The sequence below is a fragment of the Anas acuta genome, chromosome 1, assembly GCF_963932015.1.
Source record: "Anas acuta chromosome 1, bAnaAcu1.1, whole genome shotgun sequence".
Taxonomy (NCBI): Eukaryota; Metazoa; Chordata; class Aves; order Anseriformes; family Anatidae; genus Anas; species Anas acuta.
In genome coordinates this window covers 90,404,270-90,429,483 of record NC_088979.1, presented here as the reverse complement: position 1 = coordinate 90,429,483, position 25,214 = coordinate 90,404,270, and the positions used below count along the sequence as shown (strand labels likewise).

At 43.2% G+C, this 25,214-nt stretch overlaps 1 long non-coding RNA gene across 2 annotated transcripts; it reads right to left on the bottom strand.

Moving 5' to 3' along the window:
* Positions 1-5,317: 5,317 nt before the first annotated feature.
* LOC137858940 (uncharacterized) lies at positions 5,318-24,272 on the bottom strand. 2 transcript variants are annotated; one of them, XR_011098087.1, is made up of 3 exons: positions 23,879-24,272; positions 23,344-23,421; positions 5,318-6,858 (listed from the first exon to the last, which is right to left on the bottom strand). It is a non-coding gene; the product is annotated as an uncharacterized lncRNA (long non-coding RNA). The 2 variants fall into 2 exon arrangements; XR_011098082.1 differs by having other exon boundaries at positions 23,344-23,453; positions 23,879-24,263.
* Positions 24,273-25,214: the final 942 nt, after the last annotated feature.

Genomic DNA, 25,214 nt, shown 5'->3' with positions numbered 1-25,214 from the left:
GTCTTGATCCTGATCCCATCAATGTGTGCAAGCTCTCTGGTCTAGCAATCTCCAAGCTAACACGTGTGAAAGCAATAACTCAATATCCTGGGTCTGAAAGACAGAAGAAAAAAAAAAAAAAAAAAAAAGCAAGCTTCCTCTGTCCCAGCCACAGCAGCTCCCTCTCCCTTGTTTATCTGAGGTTATATTCCTGTTTTGAGGCTATACAGCAGCATCCTCAACTTGTGAGGTATTATCAGCTGCAAATGACTTGCAAAGTACATGAAGTATATGCATACATGCACGCCAACCATGTAATACAGCAAGGCACAACATTTTTAATTGAGTGAAGTAGAAATTGGCTAAAGGGGTGAGAATGCCTGCACCCCAACATGGAGGGGCCAGGGCACTGCCTCATGACAGCACCAGTGAGAGGCTTGCAGAGAAAGCCCCAGGAGGACGGATGGCTGTTTACACCACAGGTGGTTTTCAAATGCCTAACTCCCGTGCTGGAAACAGCTTGGGCACGGCAGCACAGAGATGTGAAGCCTAGTTTGTCCTGCTTCACAGCAGCTTCCCGCATAAACAAGTTCTTTCCTTCACATATCTCTTTACTCTTTCCAAATCCCATCACATCGCAATGCAGAGGAGGCTGAGATCTGGATATTTACTTTTACCAAAACTGTTCTAATTTCTCCTGAGGTATTTCCACTGCAAATATCCCAGCTGGGTGTAGTGACAGCATCTGAAATGTGATAAGACATCAGAGACATGAAGGAGATCAGCACTTAGCCTACTTGGAGGGGGCGGCGAGTGGATCATTTTTTAAATTTTTTCCATAGCATCATGTTCCTGGGTGAAGTGAGAAGTTGGGGGAGGGGAATGATAAGACATCCTTCTGAAGCTTTCCCTATAGTTTTGGGGTGTTTAACACCAGGATGCCCTACAAAGGGCTCTGGCTGAGCACCAGCCAGTGTACACTCAACTCTCTGAAAGCCATGGCCAGCCCCAACACCTGGCATTAATGAAGAGACTGAGAATCACTCCCAAGTCTTCCAGCTCCTCTCCTCCTGCCAGGGGCTTGAAATGCCACCTCTTCTTTGGTAAGTGACTTGATCTGCTTCAGAGGTGCAGGGTCAAGCAGCTCAAGTGTCTGAGATGGAAATGTCCTCAAGTGGACAGCAGAGAGGAGTGGATGGTGGATCCTTTAAACATAACTGGGGGTCTTGTGGATGTGAAAGAATTGCAGTACATCATTTGTCCAAATAGCAACGTACAGGCCTTGGAAAACACAAAGCTACAGAAATGATTCGCTTGATTTCATTTGGATCAAACCCAGAGCCAGCATTACCATGACTAATTCCAGTCCTTTCTCCACCACCACTGCTTCATCTCCTCAAACATGGCTAATTTGGGCAAGGAAGGCATGCCTCTTATTCTCAGCAATGCTCTCTGAAGCTGTGTGGTTTTTTTTTTAATGATTTTCCATTCACACACTATGTTGGAGCTATTCCCAGTGAAACCATAAGTCTGCAGACTTAAACATGATATGACGTGATATGCTCCTTGGGTTACACTTAAAGTGAAAAGCTCTGTCCCACAGCTGGACCACAGGGTTAGCTATCTCAATCACCGTCAACAGCCGGAGTTTACTTTACAACCTGAAAGTGAGCTAACCTCGCTTCACTTGGACACAGAAGTAGGGACAGATTTCTTGTAAATAAATGGGATGGCTGCATTTCCACAACAAATGGTTTGGGGACTCTCATCACATCACTGTAACTTCTGCATTTCACTGTAACTTCTGCATTTCAAAAGAACGACCTTACTGTTAAGACAGCTTTGCTAATGGCGCAGAGCTAAATAAAATGTATGCAGTCACTTATTTTGAGGGGCTGAACTAGAAAGAGACCAACAAATCCTTGCACAAAATAGATGTTCATTATCTCCACTTACTTGCCCCTTTCTTTGGCTGCATCAGCAATATTTAAGAAAAACTGACAAGTGTTAGACAAAAATATATATATATATCAAATTGTAAAAATATCATGGGTCTTCCCTATGGCTTTGAACTGCAACTTCTAAAGGGAAGCCAAGTTGTAAAAACTTCAACAAAGTTTTAAATTTTTACATTCGCTGGTCAAAAATACATTGTTTAAGAATTGATATTACATAAAATAAGTTCACTTTGATCTGTATTCATATGTAATAATTTAAAATGGAACACTGATTTCAAATTTTAATTGAAAAGTTTATGGTACATCATCAGTCTCATATGACTACCCCTCTGATAAGTTATCCCTAGGCAAAAACATGAAAATAATAGAATATTTTTACTTTTACAGTAAAATAAATGAACAGGATCAGGACATATTACACCACTACCATTATCGGCAGGCCACAGACAGTCAAAATGCAAGTGAAAGTGTGAAACTGAAAAACACATTTCTGGGCTTTGAATTAAAATTTTAGAAACTTTACCTCACCCAACAACTTTTGGAAAGGTGACATCTTAAAAATTCTGGATTTTGTTCTGAAGCCAAACAAAAATGAATTTCAAAATGCACACATTTTGAAGGTTGATAACAAGGTGTTTTCCCTGAAAGCAGTAGTTTCTCCTACATTGCCAACATGAACTGAAATGTGATTGAGAGCAAGTCAGGTGGATCTTCTGCCTCCAGAGCCCATCACTGAGGGGTATTACAGATCCAAAGCCTGCTGATCTGAGTAAAATAAAAAGGAGAAAGTAAAAATGTTGGTGTCTCCTACTTACCAGCTATGTCCTGTGAAGCATTCCCTTCCAGTGAGGGAAACACCATCTTTTCTATTCAGCCTTTTATCTCAAAGGGTTTTTATCTATTTGTATCTATCTTTTCCTTAAAGAAAACAATGTCTATACAGTCCTCACAGAGCTGAAATCCTCTCTGGATTGTTTCCCTAGACTTGACTTGAGGAACATATGGTGCAACCTGACCAGAATAAACCTTATTTGGCTGCAAAGTTTAAGGTGAGATTTCACAAGATGGCTCTTCCTTTGCACATAAAACCAGCAGAAAGCATCATTTTCTTTTTTTTTGATGAGCAAATATAGACCGATTCACCAGCAGTTCAGACAGGAGTCAGAGCCAGGGCAGGTAAAGTAGGAAGGCTACATGTCTGAGAAAACAAAATGCAAAAGAGGTCCCTTCTGTGTTGCCACCCACAAACCTTTTTTTAGCCTTCAGTATCTGGCCAGACCTCACGCGTAAGAAGAGCAATATAAAGACTACTGACATTCCTGCCAATCTTGATTGTGCTCCGAGACAACTGCTAAGATATAGCCTTATAAACCTGAGGTCATCTTTTCATAGAGTAGGGCAGGAGCAAAAAGTTACCCGTGGTGAAAACACCATGGCTGAGGTTGTAACCTGTGACAGCCCTGGCCCAGAAGGGTTTTCCAGCTATGGTCATTCTTGCCACCCACAGTGGCAGCAAGACCAGAAGTTAAGCTGGCCTTAGCGCAGTGTTAATAGCAGAATAGCACCCCTTTGCACACAAGCTAGGGATACACCTGATCTGGTCTGCATGGACAAGTGGCTAATAGGAAGGGGAAAAAAAAAATCTCAAAAACACAGAAAACAAAAAACTGAAACCAAATGTGGCCCAGTGTTGTTTTGTTTTAGATCAAATGACACACACACAGCTTTTGAGCCATAGAATTTATGTGCTTCCTTAGTGATTAATATTTAAAAAGATTGTTTGGCACCGGACATTTGGTACATGTCTTGCAAGGACTTGGCACAGAGGAAAGGTAAGTAACCAGAGATGTGCCAAAGCCTTGTCAAGGAAAAACTTATGCTCAATACTAATCAAGCCCAGCTCTGTGCCAGTCCTCCCACTCAGCCTTTCATGGGAGAGCTAAGTCTTTCAGCATGAGTCTGCCCATGCTGCTTCAGAGACAACCAACACCTTTCACAGTCAGTTCACAAAAAGGAAAGCTGGGGAGGCTCAAAACAGGAGGGGAAATTAAAAAAAAAAAAAAAAAGAGAAAAAAAAAAAAAAAAAAACACATAAAATTCACCTTCTGCTCTGCAGCAAGGATTGCTGGGCCCAGAGTCCAGTTTGCTTTGCTCGAGGGTCTTCCAATAGTAAAAGACTTAATTCACAAGTCCGCAGCACTTAGAGATGAATTTCAGTGCGCCCCCCACCTTGCGCATTTTGGTTTCCAGTGCTGCTGCCCCTGCAGTTTAAAGGCAGCCACCATCATTTTCTGTAAGGGAAATTCAGGCTGGAGTCTGCAGCAGAGACACCAAACTCATTCTCATTGCCCCTGTACTGATGACAGACACAGCTGGGGAGCTGTCATCTCCCGGCTGGGCACCTGGCACTCAGGAACACCCCCGGGACACAGGCCAGGCAGGGTTGCATAGGATTCATGGGTAGGTGTTGCCTAGCTTCCCAGGGCAAGGTGACGCACTTAAGCTGTGTTTTCCTCCTTTATTTACAGGAACACCTGTGTATTGAAGGAATTTGGGCCTTTTTAGAGCCTGTCTCCTCCATTCATCCTGTGCCTCACAGCTCTTTACATTGAGCTGTTAGCAGCAGCGCTGCCACGTGCTCCACCAGACTGAGGAAAGATCTTCTTGTCCTCCACCCCAGCAGTGTGCCCAGCTGTCCCCAAACCCTGCACGGAAGATATCAGACCACATCTGTACCCACAGCTGCATCCGCCCTTCCTCCCCACCCACTCCCCAAGGAGAGAAGCCCTTTTCACACATCCCTCCTCCCAGCGAGCACTCCTGCATCACGTTCATCACCTCCCTTAATAGGGAAGACATCAAGCGGCTGCGTACTGTAAAAATGTTTCCTCTTCGCTCCCCGATTCCCTCCCAGGGTCAGAGGGTACGCTGCCAATATTAATGAGCGTTGCTCAAGAAAGCCGCGCAGAGCTGCACACCCATCTTCGAGGCTCGGAGCTGTACGGGGAGGTTAATTAGCCTGCCAGGGGCGCGGGAAGCCTTTGTCAGAGCCACCAGTGCTGTTTGTGTTCCCGTTATTTATTTGCACGACAACAACCATTTTCTGGATGACTTGCATCCAGGAATTAAAACAGGGAGGGCTATTCACACCACCTAATTTTTGTACCTAAATTAGAAGACTAGTCTCCTGAGGTGTCTAAATTAAGAGCTTTGAATCATCTCTGGAGTAATATCTCTATCTCCACTGACTACAGAGAGACCCTAGGGATACAAGTCTCTGAATATAGGTGATTATAGCTAGCTGGTGTGTACACCTTATTTCCTGTACAGTTTATTTAGCTTCTCTCATTTAAGCTTAAAAATAGGATGCAACAAAAATCTTCTGAGGATCAAAACCAATTTATTTGTGTGCAGTTGCATGTACATAGAGAGTTCCACTGACTTCAGGAGCACAGTCTGAAAATATTTTTCAAGCTATTAAAATGTTTCTTAATGTCATATGCACTATATACATAAAGTATACACATGTGGTTAAGCATATGCAGAGTCAGAACTGTATTTGTCTGGGAATCTGAACCAAACCCACCAGTAAAATTTTACCATTAAAAAAATATATACATACACACCACTACACTAAGATAAGAATGTTTCCAAAAAAAATAGAAAGAAAACAGCAGCCTGGCTCTCCCAGAAGAAGACATGCTTGCCTACTTGCTGCAGTTAAATAGTATTCCCAGAGTTGTACACATCACTGTTAATATTATCAAAGATGCTGCGTGCACAGTGAATGCTGAAAAACTAGTCCACATTGGCTCCTGTGCCACTGAATCACAACAGAAAATACAGGCACAGTTTGTGCCATTCTGGCAAACAGCAATAGGAAAAGAAATTTAATCTCCCAGTTTCCAAAGTATATTGCAAATATTACAAGTGAAAACATATTTTAGGGTAGTCATTCTTTCTTTTTTTTTTTTCCTCCTGTTGCATTCCCTTTTTTCTCTCTCTCTTTTTTTTTTTTTTTTTTAGAATTATAAAAAGGAATAAGGAAAAAAAGACACTTAAGTCATTTCTACAATATTCATTTCCTACCAGGGAAAGTCAATATTTTGCTCACCAAACAGAATCACCACAGTACCAGTCACCAGTCCGAAGTCAATTATCTTTCCAAACTGATTGGCACAGGTCCTTTGTCCCCACTGTGAGACAACACATGAAGCCAGTATGCACCAAGGTAAATGGGGTGGAAGGGGCTACTGCCGCCCCAGCCAGCAGAAATACACACCTTGGTTGCTTCAGAGGGGCACAGCTCCAAAATAAGAGCAACCTTCTGGCCCAAATTAGCTTGAAAAAAATATATTAATTTTGAAAGAGAAAAAAAAATCCGAAGGAATGGCTAATATTTAAACACTGTAATTATTCAGGGGCATTAACAGGTAAAGGAGATGTAAGCAATGTTGCTGGCACATGTTTTTTTTTTTCTCTCTCTCCCCCCTCCCTTCTAACGGGAGTTCATGTACATACTCAGATGTACATGCACACCAGAGTCCCCATTGCTGCTTCTCTTGTTGAAGTCCAAGGTTGGTAAACACCAACATACTTCAGAAAACACTTCAGGATCTCTCAGTCCCAGGATTTTCAGGGGTGAGACTAGATTGCTGAGCTCTGGTGACGCTGTTTTGCTTTCTTCTTCCACTGGATGGAAGGATCATGGTCAGGCCACTAAAGAGAAAGTGAGTGTTGGACCCCTGCTTGCAATACCGTAGTACTTCATCTCTCCTTCTGCTTCAGCAAGGAAATTCTGCAAGACGCACCACCATATTCAAAATTGTTCCTTTCCTCATTTCTAGGTGAATAGGCCAGCTGGTCCTCGGTTCGTGGTGGCTTCAGCTGCAAACCACAACCTTCAGAACAAACCTTTGTTCTAGGGCAAAGGCAGAATACTAAACTAGATAGTACAAAACTAAAAGAAAAGAAATCACAACTTTTAATTTCTGTGCAACTTTCAGCCTTATGATCTGAAGGATAACTTGTATAAGTTTTAAATTCTCTCTCCTCCTTCCCCCTTAAACAAAAATCTTTGCAAATTATTATTGTTATTATTAATCACATTTTCTACAGTAGAACTGAAGCACCAAGGATTAATGAGGATGTAGCCAGGCATTAATGTAGATAAATGGGGATCTACCTTCCTCTGCATTGAGTGCTTACCTCCTCATGACCCACTCTGGAACAAACAGGTCAAAAAAGGCATATTTCTGTGTCTTCCTACAGCACTAACCTAAAAAGCCAGCTCTACCAAATATGCACAAAGTAGCAGGACCCATGGGAATTTACAGTCTGGGTAGGTAAGAAAGAAAAAGAGAGGGGAGGCGAGACACACAAGCAGGGTGAGATACGCAGGGAAAGGCATATCATATTGGAGAGTGGGACAATTTAGGAGAGACCTATAAGACACTGAAGAGAGAGAAGGGAAAAAAAAAAAAAGGGTGCTGACAGGGACAGCATGAAGCACAGGCAGTAAGAAGAGCAGGATTAGAATGAAGATGAGGTGACAGTTTCTCAAATTTGGAGGGAGCCAATAGATCTGCATAGGGCAGAAGCATCCCAGTTACAACTGCACCAAGTCCTTTGACTTGTTTCACTGCCTCAGCCCAAGAGCTTCCAGTGCTGTGCTCAACAGCTGTACTTCAACCACCAGGTATCAATGTCATTATGCCAGGAAAGTGAAGCAGCAGACCAGGGTATACCTCCCTAGGGAGCCTTGTCCTCAGCTCCTAGATCTCAAGAAAGATTGGCCAGAAGAGGCCAATGGAGCAGCTAAGCTCGTCCTGCTCATTGCACAAGCCAAAGAGCATCACCCGTTTGCCCCTGCACAGAGCCAGACAACGCCTCTTTGATTACCATTCAGAAAGGCACTCAGACAGGCTATGAAGATATCAAGACATCAAGAATCCATCATTCCCCCCTTGGTCATTGATTCCCCTAGCTAATCCTCTTTGCTAAAAAAAAAAAATCTGTCACCTCAGAAATATCAAATTGTACTCCTGGAAGCTAGACATTCAGTACAGCTCTGCGACAAAAGGTCTTGCAAAAAAATAAATAAAAAGAGAGAGAAATTCTTGTGGTCAAGCAGCAAGTATTCTGAGATCTAACCAACTGCCACATCTGGATGAGAACATGTATTTGAATGATATGGACACATTCTTTTGGGCCAACTCTTCCACCAATATTGTGCAACCATATTCTGTACCTCACGGTCACATTCAAAGAGAGACGGTGTAGTCTGCTTCCTCACAGAACTTCACAGGTGGAGCCTGGACAGCCAGACAGCATCAAAGATGTGTCCTCACACTCAAACAGGCAAAAGATTTGGTTTAAGTTTTGGCTTTGTTGGCTTCTCATATGAAGAATGGATTTTTTTTCCACATAGAGCTGATAATGCCATTTTCTGCCACTTGCCTTGTTTCATGGAACATCAAGTAAATCTGCCCATTTAGTAGACATATTGAGGCAATAACAACCAGTATATGAAGATAAAAGGACTGCTTATTTTGCTTTAAAGATCATAAATCAAATTCGTCCTTACACACAGATGTCATGCAACAAAGCTTATAAGAGTTTGGGCCAGCAGGAATTTCAAGGAAATACATGTAAGTGCATTTAATAAATAAATAAATAAATAAAGCCATAATGTTTGAACATGGCAGCAATGAAAACTCATGCAAAAATAACTACCCAAAGAAAAAATGTTTTTACTGTTAACTAATTAAAATATTTGAGTATAAAAAGTCAATAGAGTTTTTAAAAAAATATTAAGACTTTCATTGCAAATATAATAATAACCACATTCCTATTGATTGCTACAACTCCTTGAACTTTGTTTTTCAATAGCCTTAAGATTCCAGCAGGGGCAATTCAGCAACTGATATTAAACAGATAGCAGTTTGTCAAGAGCATAATACAGCCTAATTAATTATATTTTCCATCTACATCCAATTAAAACTTTCCTCCTACTGAAACATTTATTTTGCTAAAGCTGATCTGTAAAATTTCTTTCTAGACGTTAGGTTTGTGGTCTTCCTGACTGTTAACAATAACAAAAATATAAAATACAAGAGTATATTGTGGCAATAATCTATCCTATTAGAAGAGTTTCCTTTTCTTCCTAATACTGGAGGTTGAAAGGAGATCAAAATTAAGCCACCAGCCAAACACCAATGTCCATAAGGGAGATGAGAGACCAGACAGGAGTTGCAGACCAGAGTGTGCAGGATTTGTGGCTAAGGAAAAGAAGTGCATTGTGTGTGCTTTTCAAATGTATTTCATCAGAGGGTGTTTATAGAAAGAATTAATGATAGTCAGAACTCAAATCTTATCTCACTAAAGGGTAACAGCTATTCTAAAGAGGAAAAAAAGAGATGCTTTCAGCTTAATCACTAAGTAAAGTAAATAACTATATTTTTGGCCAGGCCAAAAAGACCTGGGATTTGCACAAAGTTGAATTATATTTGAAATTACCTTTGATTTTAAATCCAGATGTCTCTAGTAATAATACTGGGCATTATCTCCCACATGGAACTGAAAGTGAGATTGGCTTCTTCTACACAGAAGGTCCCTTCCACAGTACAATGAGCTGTATTAATCCATTAGCTGAAATGTCAAGCTCAGCTGACAATTATCAAGTAGCTTTGCAAAAACAATGGCCATTACTCATTACGTTTACATGTACGTAAGTGATATAACTAGTGAGGTCCATTCTGAAATGTTTGATGATCTTTTGCTTAATGTAACAACACTCTTGCAGCACAAGATTGGCTTTGTCTCAAAACAGACCGTGACTTCCAAGCTCCACAGCTTCACACCAGGCAGAGCAGGCTCACAACACCTCATCCATGTGGGCAGAACTGCATTACACCTACCCTTGGAAGAGGGACATGACACAAATTTACTCCTGCCAAGAAAACTCTGGGAGGTATAGCACGGCTATAAGCCAGCCAGAGGGCCCTGGGGTTTGTGCCTGATGGTACACAACACAACAATAGTGTTTGATGTTGATCCAGGTGATTTTTGGAAGGTAACAGCTTCCCTTGCACACCCATCGGCCCTGCCCATAGCAGCAACAGCAGCCAAAATAGCCAGCAAGAAACCCAAACCCATGAGCTTCCTGACATGCGGAGTGGTCTACTGAAATAACCCACTTTCTAGACCTATATCTGGATTTTGTAGTAAAGCTGCAACCGAGGAAGATGGTTCAGACTCTTCTTCATTGCCAGAATATCTGCATCTGCAGGGTGCTTCCATAGCACCTGAGGTATGTTCCTGGCTCTGCTGATCGCAGCAGTGGATTTCCCAGTCATTTCAGCAATTGCTGGTGTTTTGCTCCTTCTGCTAGAAAAACATGCATCAAGCGCCTAGAAGGGCTGTACAAAACAGCATTGGCTTGCTGGTGAAAGAGAGATGCGTAAGGAACACTGTTGTGGTTTCCTCCAACCCACTCTGCTTTTTTCTTAATAGCTAAATTTATGCAAACAACCCAGAGAAATATGTACCAAACAACTCAGATGAAGAGATATATTTAAAATGAAGTGGCATTTAGATAATATTTTGCCAGTTCTGCTGAGGAAAAAAAAAAAAAAAAAAAACTGCTCTAATTCTGCATGATCCTAGCACTGAAGTTACCCTAAGCAGTACACAGCTATCCAGATGGGTTTTGAGGGTTTGTACGTAGGGGTGACACTATTTATGGAACACTCTTGGTGAATGCAAGGAGGGAGAAACCTGAAGGCTTAATCTGTTCCCCCTGGAAACCAGAGCACCGCCCTGATGAGGAAGGACTAGGCTGCTTGTTATATAACAGCATGTATAATGGATGAGACTTTCAGGGGGTGGGTGTTCAGGTGCCAAAAAACTGATGCACACAGAATCATTAGTCACTTCTGAGAAGTCTTTGGCAGGATCCCTAACTACATGGAACTGATCCACACCTATACAGCTCACAAGCAGGATGCTACAGACTTAATGGTCTGTTCTTGAGCAGATATACGGTTTGTTTTTGTTGAGTTATTGAGTTTGTTGATGGCTTCTTGGAGCAGAATGGGTTTGAATGAAAAAGGGAAGGTGATTCACAGAAAAGTGTCTTAGTTGACCAAAATACACATCCTCTCCTCTGTGTTGCTGGCTGCTACTGTCAGCTCCTGTTACAGGCAGCCTGAAAAGGTGTTTCCTTCCTTTCTTCCCCCTCTTGCCTCACAACAAGAAGAGAGTGTGCCCTTCTTCATGATAACCAATGAATGCATGGAAGTATTTTAGGAGCAATAGGGGAAGAAGAAGGGATGAGGAATATGTCCTGTCCTTGTTCTGCTGGAGCAATTCAGGGTGAGAGCTATTGCAGACACTTCACACCAGAAGGAAGAAGGTCACAGCACTGAGCCTTTAACCCATTTGTTTTCTGCCAGAAGCAGACACTGATCTTGAAGATGCAATGGATATGAAATGAAGGGTTTGAAACAGGTATGGATAACATTTCCTCCTCAGTCATCGTCAAGTCTCTTCCCTCTTGCCAAGTCAGCAAATTACTAGTTGTCAACACCACCTGCCTTCTTTCACATGATTAACAGAAAGGATTAAAACCAGAAGTCTGATGTTTTTTTTCTACATGTTACATCTAGAGATCAGCTCCAAGACAAAAGAGATGTCCAAACACTCTGGCAACAGAAAGCAGAAGATACATACAAGAACAGCTTCTTCCAAAACTCAACATTTTGGCTCCGTTAATCGAGACACGCTCCTGGCATCCAGGCCTTTGGGATGGTGGCAATAGTATCTTCTCACGCACTGAAATACCACCACACATCATGCCACCACACCTCATTGAGCCAAGTGGAGACACTGGAGATAAGCTGATAGGAGTGCCTAAAGCAGAACAGCAAGCTTCGAGCCCAAGGCCTACAGCAGGGATTCACCCACTGTGAGGAGCTAGGAAGAGGGTGCATTTGGTGAGCAGAAAGCTCACCAAAGAGAAAAAGAGTAGGGAGAGAGTGAAAAGGCAAGTTCTGGAAGAGCCCATAGAGGGATATCCTAAAATCTTGCTACTCATCCATCATGGACTTCCCACTGCCATTTATGAACCTGTTTCTCCAGGCACAAACACTAGTTTCTAGATAAGCATACCAAAACTTAGTTTAGCATCTTTCTACATACACCTGAACACAGATAGGTAAAGACATTTCATCACAGCACACAAAATGTGCTGTTTGCATCACCCATTTTGCAGTCAACACAAAAAAAAAAAAAAAATCAGTCGAGCCAAACTTACAAAAAGACCAGCCTGTTCATTTGGCTCACACTTACCCCACACAAAGGAAATCCAAGGACATTTACAGACAACAGCCACGTGCTGTGCACTGACACTAAGACACAATGTTAACAATCTACAGAGGGGCTCTGGCCAGGTGTCCCCAGCAGTTCCTCCTCCCTCAGTCCAGGGTGAATTCAGTGACTGTGTGATCAGCTCAAAAAGCAGAGGTCTTGCAGTGCTGTCAGGCTTCACATCTCTCTGATTTGTGCATATGACAAGCACATCACCTCTCCACGAGGCTGAGGTACGATCACAGCCACTGACAAGGGAATGAAAGCCATTTGGCTTTGGTACCAAATTGCTAGTCAGAAGAACACAGCTGTAGTACTCACCTCTGGCCCAGGCAGCTCTTGATATTCTGCTATTTGCAAGCTTTACCACAGGGCTTTTCACACCTGCCTGGGAAGAGAAGTCGAGGCTTCACTGTGGCAGGTCAAATCTAATGCCCTCTGTCACAATGACTTTCAGAGCAAAAGCACCCAGCCTCTGCTATATAAAAGTAATGCTTCACCCACAGCCTGCTCAACAAATCAAGAGAAATCAGGCCAATATCTAACATGGCTTCAAAAGTCCTATGGAGCTCCCTGATACAGCAAATAACAGGTCAGTCAGCAGTGGCTGCTTCTGCCCATCAGCTACTTATTCCTGGGCCCCAAAGTGAGCTGTGCAAATGATCCAGTTTTAAGTGGAAGTTAGTGGAAGGCTGGATACCTCAGCTTAAAGTAAAGTGTTTGCAAGCAGAACTAAACACCTCTTACATCAGAACCCTGCCAGCAAGTCAGCCAGCATAACAATTACAAATCAGTGATTTAAATCCCAATGTAAACATACACCATTTGAAAGTAAAGCTAAGACTGATAAAACTCATTCCACATAAGTGCATGCATCTCTTTCCTATTTCCATTAAGACTGTTGGCAACACTCAGTAAACTACAAGGGCTAAGACAAGGGGCGAGGAAGAGGTAGATAAGGTGTCACTACTCAAAGCAAAGCAGCCATTTAGGTCAAGGCATCAAGCAGCAGAGCTTGGGAGCATCCCAGCTGTAAAAAGACATTCAGTGAGGTTGCCAGCTTTCTACCGGCACTAAAGTACAAGGGTTTCTCACCTGAAATTCATTGACCTGTGAAAATTACTTGCCAAATGTGAGCTAACTCAGGTATAATTTGCATAACCAGTTTCACAAAGCTGAGGGTAACATGGTAGCTTTTTCTCCAGTTACTCTCAGGACTCAAAGAACCACTAATACCACTGCACACACTGCCTGCTGAGGAGACAGCTCTGAGGAGACTTTGGAGCTGCAAAACTCAAGTAGCAACAGCCTTCAAAAATTTAGCCTGGCATGGCCAAATGTAGCCCAGGATAAGCACACGATGTCTGAAGCCTGCATGGCATCTTCCTTCTTCCAGGCCAATGCTGGCAAAGCCCAAGAAAAGAGCAGTGCAAACCCAGTCACAGTGCCAACATCCAGATCCACATGGTCCCATAACGTGGGGCAGCCCCCAGGATTGCCTACAAGCTGCTAGCATGTTTCAGTCAAGATGTATTAGACAAAATGGTCACCCGGTCCTTTTCAACCAAAGCCATGGTCACCAAAAACCAGGGAAGATATCATCCCCACCTAAATATCAGTCAGACCAAAACAAAGGTAATATGCATCTTTGTATTGATGTTGTCTGCTGCTTGAGGACATTAAATTGCTTGACAAGCTTGGATGTGAAAAGGATTGATATACCCATTTTCCCCAGTTATTCATAAATCTAGCTGTCCCTCCACATCATGTGCAGTTTCGGAGAACACATTAAGGATATTTTTCCACTGTCCAAAAAAGGCTTTAGGGAGGTTTTCCCCATCTGTGAACAAAGAGTAGAGTGGAGAAAACATCTGTGCAAACCCATCAAAGCCAGTTCTACAAAAAATATCTTCTGTTCTGAAATGGCACAATTATCTTAAACGCCCCATTGAAAGCTAATGGGGGGGGGGCGGGGCAGGAGTAATGGACGTTTTTTATTCCCTCCCCCCTCCCATGCATGGCAGAGGAGAAAATGGGTTTGCTTCCATCCCCATGGGATATCCCAGACCTAAGCCAGGCTTCTGTGAGTCTCTCCCAGCCCTGAGCATGCAGAGCTACCACATGCACCCAAAAGTCACCTTGCTTAAGATAATAACCCAGGAGAGAACCTCAAAAATGACTGGAGCTATGAAAAAAAAAAAAAAATGAAAAGCTTTCCTTGCAGTGAAAGTCATCTTTATATGTGCAGTTCATCTAAGAGAAAGTTAAAAGGTGACTTGATCACAATTTACAAGGGGCTGCACTGAGACACAGATAGATCTCCTGTCTTTTTTCTCCCAGCTATTAAAGAGCCAACACTGGGAAGCTGAAGCTAGACAGAATCAGATTAGAAATGAGGTGTGAATTTTTAACAGTGCGGATAATTAATCATTGAAACAGCTTACTCAGGGATATGGAGTATTCTTCATCACTTGGAGTCTTTAAATAGATACTGAATTTCTTTTTAAAAGAAGATCTGCCAGGTCCCAAACAAGAGTCAGAGGCCCAGCGCATGATTATGGCCAAGCCCTTTTGCTCTGCCCCTGCTGCATGACGCAGGCTAAATAGCCATACTGCATTATCAGGGTTTAAATATCCCTGGAGGATATTCATACTGTCTGACCTTAGTAGTGTCTAGCTCTCTTTACAGAGAAAGAAGGCAGCAAGGCTTCTCCAAAAGGTAATTTACAGCAGGGGCCAAATTAATGTGCTCTGAATTACCACTTTGCACAGCTTTTCCTAAACCCATTTGTAACCAAGCACATTCAGACACCAGCAAACTGAAGACCAGCTCATGACTACTGAAATGGCAAGGCACCCCTACATCCCATTTGCAGGAACACACACCTCAGAAACTGCACCACCCAGGGCAGCACCACAGTCACAGTCTTCCCCTTCCTGCCCTCCTGGGAGGGAGGCAGAGAGACCCTATGGCAGCATCACCCCTCTGCTCGCTCTCCATCTGAGCTCACGCCTGATCACAACTTGCTGGGGCATCACCAGGTGAGTCCCAACAAACCCAAGCTCTGCTCCTCGTCCAGCTTTGGGCCAGGTCCCCCTCGCTGGCAGCAATGAAACAGCAGGGACCAACTGGATCCCAGATAAATTTAGTTATTTCTCCCTCCTTCTGCCAGGTGCCACTGGGGAAAGTAACCTCATATGTCTTCAGTAGTAAGTAACTTTTTTTTTTTTTGAGAAACGGTAATTCTTTGCAGATTTTTACAAATATTTTCCTTCTTCTGTGCTGTTAACACTTGCTGTTGCCAACAGATGTTGCCAATTTCTGTTTGAAATGTAAGGAACAATCATAATTTTGGACTCATTTGCAAAATACAAAACCAAAAATCCCCTCCAAAGAAAACCTAACAGACAAAAGTTTTTATGAACCAGAAACAAATTCATAGCCAGGTTCATGAGCAGATCACCGAAATCTTACTTAGCAAACACATCCTGAAGAGCCAGTGTTTTTTTTTTTTTTAGCAGAAACACAGAGCATTTTAGGTATCAAATCTGCCATGCGCAGTTGTACAACAAAGACCACTGTGATTGGCAGCAGGCTAATCATCTTGCTTGTACATAAAGGTTATAGCAGAGTAATTTTTATAATTACACATGAAGTGTTGAAAAATTAGGTGCCTGGCAATTACAAGAATTACAAGAAAAATATGCACCTCATTCTACCAGAGCTAACTCCAAGAAGCACACATGCTCTTTGATGATACGGACCTTCACTGTTCTCTCTCCACAGTTCTGGAAAATTGCCTCACTAGGTTTTAAGCTGTTTGTTTCACAGGACTTTCCAAAATATTTCTGATTCCAGCTTGGTAGCTGCAACACCCATCCTTGCCATGAATGTTTAGGATTGATGCACCCAGGACATCAGTTTATCATAACAGAAACACACGCACACAAATGTGTACGTGTGAATACCTACATATGTATTTTATACATAGGCATATATTTCTAGGTAAAGGTGTTTCCACTACCAGTTTGACATATGTTGACTTTCCCATTACAGAACATTATTACATTTTGACTACTAATGAGCAGTAGAACTGAGATGTTAACACACGGAATAAGCAGGCACGTACTCATCTGCAATGCCTACTTACAGATCCTGATATTTCTCCCAAGTCAACCACTCAAGGAAGCAGCTATGGCCACTTGGAGGACTTGGAAAAACACAGCCTAACCCCATGAAATCAAAAAAATTGTGATGACTCACTGTCTGAGACATCAGCCGTACCCATCACAAGATCAGCCAGGAAGGAGGACTTGCCCACCTCTTCGTCAGCCACATATATGAACTACAATCACAGATTTTTACTAGTAGATATACAGAGTGGCCTTAGAAGGAAACCCAGAATGATAATTATACACGATTCAACACTTGCTTACACTTTCCAATCCACTTGGCAGCACGAGGCTCAAGGAGCACAGAAAGAGCCAACTTTCAACCATGCCCTTTAAGCCATTTGCCTGTAGAGACAGTGCATGACTCACAAAGCAGGGTATTCTCAGCTGAGACAGCAGCTTCTGAGTCAGCAGCAAGCAGCCAAGTGTCTGCTGGTAAAGGTGACAGAAAGGTCAAAGCAGACTGATAACTCCAAGGGAAGGAGGAGCCGGTAACAAGCTGAGCCACCTTGGGCTGCACACTTTGGCTGGAGATGCTGTAGGATGTCCTGGTGCTGCCGCTAATCACTGAAGCAGCAGGTGCCTTTTGGACTGTTTTATTAGTCCTTGTGGATACACCTTTCCACAAACAAGCTCTTCTCTGGAAGAAGAAAAATGACATATGGTACACTGCCACACAAAAGCTCTCCTGTGAGGTCTTCTTAAAGAATGGGAATTAAACAACAAAACTGTCATTTATGGACCGTAAGTAAAATATATCGCCTGCTAAAGCTCATCTGTCCCTTCTCGATTAGTTATACTTGCAGGTATAAAGGAACAGCACAATCCAATGATAACACACTATGAAAGGAGATTCATGACTCAGATCCATTAGGGATGGAACCACACAGAGCCCCAAAGGACTGGTACCTTCCACCAATGGAACCAGTAAGACACAGCAGTAGCTCTCAGACAAGGTCCTGGGGTACCACATGCTTCTCTACAGCACTGACAGCTAGAGAGAACAAAACTTCTCACAGGTAAACTGGCCATTGAGAAAGGTCCCCCTTTTCTTGCCTTGTCCTGTGAGCCAGGAATTATGACAATAGGAAATGAAGATTTTAAAGATGAAACTAAGCCACACTTCAGGGGATACTCTGTGTTCCTGAGTTGCTCTGTGTGTGCACCTCTGAAAGATGAAGCTACTCATCACCCATTTGGTGCTGTGCTCATGGCTTATGCTCTGCAGTGGTAATTTACTTACCTGCTACCTGTAATAGCACTGAAAAGACAACCCCAGGAAAATTCTTCAGTGTAAATGCGAGTAAAGGATTACAGACTGAGTCAGAAGAAACAGCACTGCAAGGATACCAGTAATCAGAAAAGCTAAAAAAAAAAAAAAAAACCCTTTGTTTGCATGGACCGTAGATTCACTAAGGGGTACTGTGCTTGCTTGGCACTGGTTGGGGCAGGTGAGGGCAATAAATGTTTAGTTTGCCTCACTAAAGGCAGAGTGACAGATCTCTGGGGCAAAAGGACTGAAGTATAGGAGGACTCCCATCCATCAGCTCAAAACTGCTCCACTTTTTCCAGTCCCCAATTACATATCTATAGGAGTACAAACACAATTGAATTGTACCACTGTGACTGGAAACTGAGGAGATTCAAGTTTACTGGAATGAGAGGGAACAGAGAGGGAATGAGAGGGAAAGCCAGAGGGAACAGTACATAACTTTGGGGTGAAATCACAGTCTCTCCTGTATGGTGAAGACAAAAGCACTCACTGCTTGCCTGGGGGATGGCAATAGGGCATAGCAGGGCATCTGAAGGTGCAACACCTCTGTGAATAGCAGAAGAGGGCTGCTTAAAGCACAAGGAGAAAAGCTTTATGCTTTTTGTACATGGTCACTGCTACAAGCTGCCTCACAAACCAGCTAGACAGCACCTCAGACAGCGCTAAGAGGCATGAGCCAAAGCAGTCAGGGATCATGCCTGCTGTTTAAGCAGCACCGACAATCAGTGAGCCAGCATACAAGGATGCTCCTCAGCTGTGTGTTATTAAGCAGCATATTTTCAGCCAATGCAGCCAGGTTTGCACCTTCACTTGGCTCAGGGATCTCACCCCACCCCTGGAAAAACATCATGCTTAAGAGTCTATGCCTTCTTCTAACTCTTCACATTTGGGTTGTACCTGTCATTACAAAAAGGTACTTCTGTTCAGCTTGCTTCTTCTCCAGGCCTGTTACTTCCTTTCCATGCTTACTTGCAGAGATCAAGGGTGCTACAGAAAATCAGAGCAGACACTACAGACCTATCAGATGGCAGTGATCCCCAGCTGATTACAGTGCAACCCTTTTAGTTCCTTGAGTCATTTTTGCAGAGATTTAGGAAGAAGGGAGTTCCCTGAAGCACAGGATATTGTAATTATCCAGCACAATCAGGCACTGTGATGAGAGGCTCTTTTCTCACCAGACGGGGCTCCTGTGACTTGTTGAGAGGACACTAAGTCTCAGAGCCCTCTGCAAAACCAATAGGGCAGGCAGATCTGCCCACCTGGGCTTGGTTTTCTCTGTCAGGCGTCATGAGCTCTGTGATTAAGTGTCCCTGTGCAGAAGACATATGGGTCACTCCATCAGCCAGGTGTCCTCCCCTGGACCCAGAAGCTTCCTCTCACATGGGAGGAGGTTCATGATTGACCTCATGGCAGTGTAGGGAGCCTCCAGAGCGAGACACCCATAACTCACTCTGCTGCAGATAACAAAACCAGAGTAAAAGGGGAAGAGTGGAGGAGGTACTTTGCTGCTCAGAGGTCCAACTTCTGAACACCACAGGGGGCAGGCACAGTTGAAACGGAGAAATCTGACTGTAAGCCTGAATACCCTGGTTTTCGTTGCTTTTTCTGATCTTTAACAGTATTTGATCATACAGAAAGCTATTTCACAGTTTCTCAGTGCCATTACTCCAGTGTGTGTAACCCACGACCATCAGGAGTAATGTATCCCGCTTGCCTGCACAGCGGGATAGCTTGAGAAAGAAAAAGTGAATTTGATTTTTGAGCACTTGGTCCAGGTGCCACAGCTTGCGCTGGCTGTCGCTTCCCTTCCCATACAGGCTTCAGCAAAGGGCTTCTTTCCACAAAGCAACGTCAGCACATCAAGTAAAATGAATAGAAGCAAGGAAAAGAATGCCCCCGGCACTGCAGGGCTTTTAAGGAATAGCTGTACTGCAGCACCTGGAGAAAGCACGATGCCGGGGAAAGCCCCAGGAGAGCAGAGGGAGCAGAACCAAGGCATCACCTTCGGGGAGGACCCAGCACTCTCTCCCTTTCGTGCTATTTTTGCTGAGGTTTGTTAAGGCAGGTCAAGTCATGTGTTTCAGTGGCTTTTCTGCAATTTATCAGCTGTTCAGTGGGATAAGAATCCAGAGGGTACTAGTGCAAACTGTAACACTATGCATGCCTCGAGTCTACGCCTAACACACAAGAAACACAGCAGAAGGAAAATTACTGCATCAGAAATCATGACTTGTACCTTCTTGTTTATGCACTTAAGTCTTTATCCATGGCCGTATAGTGGAAATTGAAAGCCTTGTCCTCACGCACCTCTTGTGTGGCACTCAGGCTTCATTCGCACTGGTACCTAGCACTGTGTCAGGACTCAGCCCCACAGGCAGCTCAGCACCACACAGCTGTTTGCTCACTCCCCCCTCAGTGGGAATGAGGGAGAGGATTTGGGAAAAAGTAAACTCATAGTTTGAGATAGGACAGAAAAGGGAAAATAATAATAATGATAAAAGAATACACAGAACAAATGATGTACAACACAATTGCTCACAACAAGCCAACCAATACCCAGCCCACCCCTGAGCAGCAGCTGCCTTTCCAGCCAACAGCCCCTAGTTTTTTTTAGTTCAACACAACACCGAAGAGTATGGGCTATCCCTCTGGCCAGCCTGGGCCAGCTGTCCTGGCTGTGTCCTCCCCCCAACTCCTGGTGCACACCCAGCCTCCTTGCTGGCAGGCCAGCACAAGCAGAAAACTCCTTGCTTCCATGTAAGCACTTCTCTGCAACAACATCCATGCATTATCAACATTATTTTTCTCCTAAATCCAAAACACAGCATCATACTATCCTCTACAAATAAAATGATCTCAGCCAAAACCAGGAGAGTGTCTACCCTTCAGAAACCTGTATCATGGCACTTACACAGACCACACTCTAGAGAGGCTTCAAAATGTACACACCACCCCACTGCACAAACATCTTGTAGCTACAACATGAGGGTGAATTTTTGGCAAATCCAAAGTCAGGGTTCCCACCAAAGGGCTCTGAGACAAGCCCCAGAAGAGATGTTTCTTTCCAAGCTCTCCAGCTCTGGGGTAATGATCCAGGTCAGCACTTCAGGCTCTCTGCCATGGAGACAGGAGCCCCAGAGCACAAACACTTTTAGTAAAGTGATGCTCTCTTTTACTGCAAATCTTTAGAAGTCTTAATAATGAACCAGAACATTTCATTTGAGCTTAGTACTGTTAGAACTTTGAACTTTTTTGTCCAGCCCTTTTGGGTCACCCACACTGATTGAGTGACTTAGCCTCATATCCCTTCCAAAGGGCATTTAATCCCCTGCAAACACAGGCAGCCAGGTGCTTCAAGCAGTTAGCTGCTAACTCCATTTTATATCTCTGGTTATCCTCCTCTGGTTCTTTCTCCCCAGATTATTCCCTTTGCATTTGCTTTTGTCTGACTAGCTGAAATCTTTTGTTCAGCCCCAAAATTCATAGAACGTCTATTTCACATGGAGAAGAGTGGAAAAAAATTCATTGTTCAATACATCACATCAATTGGGAAAAAACAATTATTCCCACTCTCCTCCAAATAACTTTCTCTATTCTCTCACAGAGAGTTATACTTAGAATCATAGGGATCTTTCTGTCAATATCTCTATTGCAGAGAGCCTGTATAAGAGGAAAATACTCTAAGGCACTAATACAGTAAGGAAGCTACCATGCAAGCTCTGGGCCACAGAGACAGTGCTAAGTATTTGCATTGCCGTTTCAAGAAGATTTTTCAAATAATAGACCTTGAAATACACTATTTGCAGATGAAATTGTTTTCCACCATCCTGGGAATAGGGGTCAAGAAAAAAGCTAATGATGGCCTTACAAATTATACACAAAAAATAAACATCCCTCACATGCAAAGCTGCTCTCAAGAGATCATGTCATTAACAGCTGCACAGTCTGAATTCCTCGGTCCTGATTTCCAGGCAGGAACCCAAACAGCCAGCAGTGAGTCACATGGACTTCTCAGACTTTTCTTACCCTCAGTGAATCCCAGCTGCCCAAGTGGGCTACTTGGAAGGCTCCTCACTAAGCTGCTCCACACACTGCCTCTGACACAGCCCGTCCCCTTTCACCTTGCTTCTCCTTCCAAGGCCAGGTGAACTGCAAGACTGTTCAGTCTTACAAAGCTGTGCCTTCAGATTCACCAGAGTAGTAGGAAGGGGTGCTGAGCAGAAACTCCAGGTGTAGTTAATGTGTTGCAAGTGCAGGCACCCAGGAGCTACAGCTGGAGTACAAGCACCAGAGAATCTGGAAGACTTAAAACAGCTCTGCCATGGAAGTGAATCACCAGAAGCACCCTAAGGAAAGGTGCTCAGTAGAAGAGAAGCTTCCTCAATTTAAATTGAAACCCATTAACCTGGAGACCAAAACTACTTACGCCCAATACTTCTGCTTTACCACCAGAAGTCATTCTCCAGTAATCCTACTAACATCTTTTCCTTCAGTTCCGTAAGAGTTAGCAAAAGTGAAACTACAGTTAAGCTATTGTAACGAGGGACTGGAAAAGACAGTCATTCCATTGTGCCACAAGTGCTAATAGCCCATTTGTAGAAAAGGGTGTATTGCTCTGTGGAACAATAAGCTCTGTGGCTTTCTAGCCATTATCAACAAGTCAGCTCCTCCGCAAAATAACAATGATCCTATATAGATGCATCCTGCATAGCAGCACAAAAATTAGGCCACAGAGCCTTGTGTCCACCTTTCTTACTCCTCAGTTCCCAGAAGCCACACACAACCAAAGCACACAGAGACCCAATTCCTCATTCAAGTAGCTTTACACCATTTTTTTCTACCAAGGCAGGCCCAAGTCACGCCTCTGAGAAGGAAAGTATCAAGCCTACAACTTTCCTGTCATACAGCAAGGCTTGTTGACTTTCTTCAGATTAGCTCCTTCATGGTTCATCTAAACAAGGGGGAAGCAATTTAGCTGGGTTTCTCATTCACAGCCACCCACCACCAGTGTGGAAACTGGGCAGGCTGAGGAGGAAGAACGCAGTGGGGACTGTCCCAGGACATATTGCTTTGTTGTCCCCTCTGCCTGTCCAGCTGCACGTGCAGAGCAGGCAACGTTGGGGGCAAAAACACTAATCTGACACAACTGGATTTTCTTTTTTTCACCTCCTACCTGCTGTCAAAGGTGAGAATAGCACGGAATATACAAGTGTTTGGTTACTGCTGGTCAGTGCAAAAACTTCTCTCAGAGTCATCATCCAAAAGAAGACCAGGTGCTGCCATAGTCAGAATGCTGATGTATCAGACCTGAAAACATACATTTAAGGATCCAGGCTCTACAAGGGCTTTCCTTTCACCATCTGCATTTCAAGAATACAGGTCCTAATTCCACACCAGCATTCCAGGAGCAGGCCCCAGCTTCTGCTACTTGTCATTGCAGGTGGTGGCAGTAAATTAGAGTAAGTAGACAGAAAAGTAAGAGCTGAAGGAGGAAAAGGAAGAGGAGGTGGCAGGAGGGGGACAACATTTTCACTTGTGAGAAATGCACAGTTGCAAGTCTACCAGGTAGATGAACTAAGGGGTACCAGTTACCTTCAACATGGGAGTTCACTTGACACAGTCTTGTGACCTTTGTTGGCATGGGTTATCTCAGTGACTTCCCATCATTTCCTGGAAGGCAGGATCAGGCCCACAGGCTGCACCTGTCAGTGCTCAAGCCTCATTACACAGAATAGGATCCAAACAGGCATCTCAATTAATCACACTCATGTATTAGTAAGTAATTCATTAATTCGATAAATTGCTCCAGGCCACAGCATAATCAGTCATGTCAGAGATTATAACAAAATCACGAACCAAAGTGTTAAACATGGGCCCATCCTTGCTGATTCATCATCTGTAGTAATCATTCATGGCAGAACAGGTATACTTTATATACTTTAAGACAGGTGGCATAGAAAATTAATCATCTTAATTGTGCAGATTTCCTCTATCAGATCTGCTGATTGAGCAATATAAGACCTAAGCTGCATAAAATTCAGGAGCAGGCCAACTCAGAAAAATAAACATTGTCAAGATCTGCTCACTGATAGCCAGTAAATGCTCTGCTTGATAAATGGGGACTTACCTGCACAGTAACAAGTAATTCCTCATCCTCCAGCACTTGGACACTGGGCTGAGAAGGTGCTGTAGGGACTGAGATCAGCTGCAGCCTGGGAGAACACACTCAGCAAAGTCCTCCATCACCAACAGGCTGTCTAACATATTTTCTTCATTCTCATTTGTATTGTCTGTTCCCAAAAAGACCACTATAGCACAAGGGTGACTCCTATCAATAGGTTTCCTTCACTTGGCCCCATCTCCCTAATGATCTCATGGCAAGGAGAAAGCTCTACATCACAGAGCCAATGAATTGAGCTGGAAGGGTCCTCAGCCCCCCAGTGTCCAATTAATCACACCTATCTTGTTACTTGCAGGTGCCTGCCTGATTTCTTTTTACAGATCTCCAATAAGATCATCCTTCAGGCAACTTCATCTATGTTTAGAATTTTTTTCTTACTCTTTTCCTACAAATTAAGCTCATTACTTCTTGTTGTGGTTACCATATGCTTGGAAAAGAGACTGCTCCTTTGCTTCCTGCTATAGCCTTTTGTGTGTTTGAAGTTTGCTGCCCCCCTCTTCCCCATCCAGTTTCTCTTCTATGCTCACGATTCAAACTGTGTGATATTTTTAGCTGTGTTTCTCTTCCCTATGCAGGAAAAAAGAAAATCAGATAGAACAAGACTTTCTTGTAGATTTATACTCTTGTCATGAAGTTGGTTAAGACAGGTAATTAACTTAAAAGTTAAAACTAGAAGGAAGAGAGAAAGAAAAAGAAAGAAAGCTTTTTTAAAAATTGCCCTGACCACAACAGAATAAAAGTACCCATTGCTATTAACAGACCATTTCATTCTATACCAATGTTAAGTCCAGGAGAGGGAAATTAAGCTACAATGTAAGGAAGAAAACATTACTTGATTTCTCCTTTCTGCAAATGAATTAAGTTATGTGTTACATAACATAGTTACAGAAGGCCAGAAGAGGGTACCTTTGTGAGCAGAAATTGAAAGAGCTAGCTGATAAATGCAAAATTACCTGTACATGTACAGACACAAAAAAGTGCCTCATTGTCTCCACAAAATGTTTTCCCATACTTTGATTGTACTTAACTGAATAGTCTTTAGTAGTCCAAACTTGCAGATGGTATTTAGAGGCTATGTTACTCTCCGTATAGATGTGTGTTACTGTTCCTTTGCTTAATTTTAAGAGCACACATGCCATCTAGTTGGGACAGCACAAGACATACAAATGAACTGTTCATTGTGATGGGACTCATGGGGTACGTTCAAAGCACAAATCTGTGACTGCAGTTTGCGTCATCTGTCTGTAACAAAGTGCACAACAGTTCTTTATATATCCAAAGC